General features: G+C 42.2%; 1 protein-coding gene across 3 annotated transcripts in view; it reads left to right on the plus strand.

The window, feature by feature from the left end:
- The first annotated feature begins 251 nt into the window (after positions 1 to 251).
- Positions 252 to 4,767, plus strand: part of LOC123505788 — a 144,457-nt gene continuing 139,941 nt past the window's right edge. Inside the window, exon 1 of one of the 3 annotated variants that reach the window (XM_045257478.1) lies at positions 252 to 1,088. The gene's annotated coding sequence lies outside the window, so the exon portion shown is untranslated. The remainder of the gene's footprint in view (positions 1,089 to 4,767) is intronic. The other 2 variants (XM_045257479.1, XM_045257480.1) reach the window with 2 other exon arrangements.

Genomic DNA, 4,767 nt, shown 5'->3' on the forward strand with positions numbered 1-4,767 from the left:
CATCTTTTTTACTTAATTTTTCTTTTAGTTCCCTTTTCTCTTATACCATACGGATAAACACACAAACAGACAGACAGACAGAGAGACGGACAGACATACAGACAAACAGACTCGATGGCTTCTACGCACGTATGGACATGACAACCACCCAGCAGAGAGCGTGGCGCAGGTATAGGTGAGTGAGGCCAGTGAGCGAGCACTCGTTTTCATTGAGGTGTGGGGAGGGAGGAGGCAGGCTGGGAAAGCAGGGGTGGCGGGAGTCCTCGGGGAAGGGAAGCTCACCTCAGTATGCTTTGGGACGCCCCTGCGATAGCGTCCTGGGCAGCGGTCCGCACCTCCTGCGTCGCCGTCCCGCTCACCAGCCCGGCACAGAGGCAGGTCACGCACGGGCCGCTCACCTTGCCACCTCGCCGCCTGCTCCCCTCTTGTGCTCCTGGATCTGACACAACGCCTGACGCTCAGAAGGATAAACAGACGCACGGGTAAAGTTTGGGCTAGTACAAAGATATGGATGCTTGCCTAACTGACTGATCTGAACTGATTGATTGACTGACTGACTGGATTGGAATCATAGCTTGACAAGGCATAACAGTACAACACAGAAGGACGGGTCAGGTCAAGATACGTCAGGTCAGATTAGGTCACAACTTCTATTGAAACAACGACAAGAAGAGACAAGAAGAGAAGAGAAGAGCAGATAAAGATAAAGACGGAAAAAGGAAGAGAGAGAGAGAGAGAGAGAGAGAGAGCACAAGATATCAAAGGAAAGAAAGACAGAGAGAGAGAGAGAGAGAGAGAGAGAGAGAGAGAGAGAGAGAGAGAGAGAGAGAGAGAGAGAAAAAAATAGCGACTAGGAAAGTGAAGAGGAGATACATCAATCAACGCATACGAATTAACGACGAATAAACATCACTACCATTACCACCACCACCACCACCACTACCACCACCACCACCACTACCATCAATAACAGTCAAGAAAAATCTGAATTATAAACGAATCTTGCACCACCACCACCACCACCACCAAGAGCGACGCCCCCCACGCCCCCCCCTAGCACACGCACCTGCTCGTCTTACATTCAACAGGTAAGCTCTCTCTCTCTCTCTCTCTCTCTCTCTCTCTCTCTCTCTCTCTCTCTCTCTCTCTCTCTCTCTCTCTCTCTCTCTCTCTCTCTCTCTCAGGTACAAAAGTGTTTATATTTACATCATTGCTGGTCTATTCAATTAATTTATTTCTTATTTGAATCAATCTCTTATTCTCTCTCTCTCTCTCTCTCTCTCTCTCTCTCTCTCTCTCTCTCTCTCTCTCTCTCTCTCTCTCTCTCTCTCATATTTTCATCCCCGAATCGAATATCTCATGTTGACTGTGAGACAAAAATAAAAAAAGGGAAAAGACTAGAAAGTAAAAAAGAGAATGAAGCTCAGTTTTTGCCGTGACCTCTCTATGAATTTTCGGGGAGGGAGTTTCTGTTTTTTGTTCCTCCTTTTATGCTCGAGGCGAACATTACACTAACAGCGCAGGTATTAAGGGAGGGGGAAGGGAGGGAAAGTAGGGGAGGGGAGAAAAAAAGGAAGGAGGGGGTCGGGAGGGGAAGAGAGAGAGAGAGAGAGAGAGAGAGAGAGAGAGAGAGAGAGAGAGAGAGAGAGAGAGAGAGAGAGAGAGAGAGAGAGAGAGAGAGAGAGAGAGAGAGAGAGAGAGAGAGAGAGAGAGAGCTAACCCAGGAAAGAACATAAGGGAATATTTATTGATAAGAAAACAATTTTAAGGTGTTGTTTAATTGAGAGTATTATCTAAGGGTAAAGACTGAACTTTGATTAAGGGTAATTCTTCAAGAGGGCCTGAGGTTCGATGAATGATTTACAGCAAGGTTATTTTAAGACTGACGAGGGTTTTAAAGTGAAGAGCGTAAGGGAAGGAGTCGATAGGTATTTTAGTTTTCAAGGTTTAAGTATCTGAAGGCTTAATCTGAGTCTATTTAAGAAATTTAACGCTTTCACTGCGACACAAAACAATTAGCAGCACGGGAAACAAAGTGTGAAGTTTCTATAAACATCTACAAGAAAGTTATGGGTGGAAAAAAAGATACATTTTACTTCTCTCTAGTTCATAGATTTCATGTGGCAATAGAACAAGTGAAGATATTTCAGAATGGTCTTGAGTTGGGGAAAGGTGTACTAAGAAGCAGTCAGTGGATTAAGTAATGTATCTTGGGTATTAGAGAAATGCTTTAAAGGAAACGCGAAGGATTTAAAGGGTGTTTGCTTGGTCCCATTCTTAAGTTGACAAGTTGAAAAAAAGGAAAGAAGATATTCAGATATATTTTAAGATATGTTCTGAGGATATAACGTCGAAGATATCTGAAGTATGAAAAGTGTTTTGTTGGTGAAAGTGACTTTAAGGGTGTTTTAGGGACATGTGGATTGGACGCTTTTTTGTAAAGAAGATTTCTAAGAATTGCAGGGTCAGTTGCTTCTAGGCATTTATCTATTTTTTTTTTACAATACAAGCATTAATTCACGTCTCTCGGTAGGCTAGTTTCTCTCTCTCTCTCTCTCTCTCTTGAGGCACATATCTTGAATGACTTTTAAAGCGATCTAGTGCATGGGCTATTCCTCCTCCTCCTCCTTCTTCTTCTCCTCACTCTCATCCTCTTTCCTTCCTCATCGTTTCCCTTCTTTTCTTTTTTTTATTCTTCTCTTTTCTTCCCGTCCTCTTCCTCCTCTTCCACCTCCTTCTTTTCCTCCTCCTCTTCGCCATCCTCGTCATCCTCCTCCTCCGGTGCTCACATATTTCACAAAAATTTCTCTCTACTGAAAGGTTTCTCTCTCTCTCTCTCTCTCTCTCTCTCTCTCTCTCTCTCTCTCACGAATCAAAACAAAGCAGTGATACTTTTAATGGCGTGAGGACGATGTATGTTAATTGCACATACTAATTGAAAACGCGCACAGTGTTGTGTACTTACTGGAAACTCTGGATGGTAACGCATATGTATGTGGATTTATCTCGGTGATTAAAACTATGCAATTGAATTTTTTTTCTGCTCTATTTATTTATCTATTCATTTTCAGTAGACGGTTTGAAAATATGCTGTTTATTGTATATTTTTTTTTCCCTGGCAATTCACACTATGTATTCAGTCTGTCTCTTTCGGTGTGTGTGTGTGTGTGTGTGTGTGTGTGTGTGTGTGTGTGTGTGTGTGTGTGAGGTTCAGCCATTTCACAATCCACGTACACTCACTATTAAAAAAACACCTGCCCTTTTAACACCTTTTGTTTTATCTACCTATTTTTATTTCTAATCGAGTACCCGTGTTGCGCGGCACTGTTTATCCAGGTGGAGGTGACACAAAAGAGTGCCGTCAGCCATTATCACGCACTGAGTTAGGGAAGCGTCACAGTAAGACCCGCTCCTGCAGATTATTGAGTGACTGCACAGGCGACTCTCATCATCATTCCTTTTTGGCTTAACCTGCCTGCCTGCCTGCCTGCATTGTCTCTCTGATCTACCTGCCTGTCTGTCTGTATGTTTGTCTGATCTTGCTTAGTTGTTTAACCTGCCTGTCTGCTTGCCTATTTCATCTGCTTTCCTGCCTGTCTTCCTACCCACCTGCCTGTCTGTTTTTTTTTATCTTTCTTACATGTTTACCCTGCCTGTCTTCCTGTCTATCTGCCTGCTTGCCTGTTTCACCAGCTGGCCTGTTTGTCTTTTACCCACCTGCCTGTCTGTTTTATGATCTTGTTTGCCTGCTTAACTTGCCTGTCTTCCTGTCTATCTGCCTGCTTGCCTGTTTCACCTGCTTTCCTGCCTGTGTTCGTGACTGCCTGTCTCGTTCATTCCCCTTATCATTGTTATCGTCCTTGTTATTATGGTTGTTATTGTGTGCCTGGGTCTCACTGCTACCGAATGTTCTCCGTCACCACTACAGTCGTCATTATTGGGATTATCATTGCGATGTATTTGATCTGATTCACTCTGTTCATTGTCATTACTGTCATTGTTGTTATTATTATTATTATCATCATTATTTGCTTATTTGTTCCCCATCCCCCTCCCATCGTCATCATCATCATCATCTATCATCATTATCATCGTTGTCATTGCATCATTAGCTAGACCTTACAACTTTACCATAATTAACATCACCACCACCATCACCACTACTACCACTCTCTTTAAGCCAACTAAGTAGACTATATAGTTATGAAGGGAGGCTGGGGAGCAGAGAAAACGCAGAAGATCTGAATGAAAGGATGTGAATATGATGACTGAAAGACTGAAGGAAATAGAGAAGAGGTAGACTAAATGATAACTGCAACAATAATAACAAGTATTTTTTTCTTTATTTATCATTTTTCTTGGCAGTGACACAACGACAATTTTGATCTCTCTCATATGATAAAGCCTTTTATTTTGAGTATTTTCAACCCCTTATCTTTGAGATTTCAAATTCCATCCGTCATGCCAGCAGAAGAACATACTCACCCCATTTCATATCAAATATTCAGTTGTCAATCAGGTTTGGTTCAGCTAGGTTTAAGTTGAGTTTAGTTAGATTTGGTTACGTTAGTATACTGCCAGTAAGATCAAGGCTAAAGAAAAATAAGAAACAAATAAATAAACTTTTCTAACACTAACCAAAAACTTGCCCTACCACAAAACTTCGTCAAAACACGTCTTATCTCAAATTGAAGTACTACTGTGCCTAAAGTCTTAAGGAGATGGTTTTTGATAATACTTTAAGGCAAACAAGACGGAGAGGATGGT

This window comes from Portunus trituberculatus, chromosome 18, assembly GCF_017591435.1.
Source record: "Portunus trituberculatus isolate SZX2019 chromosome 18, ASM1759143v1, whole genome shotgun sequence".
Lineage (NCBI taxonomy): Eukaryota > Metazoa > Arthropoda > Malacostraca > Decapoda > Portunidae > Portunus > Portunus trituberculatus.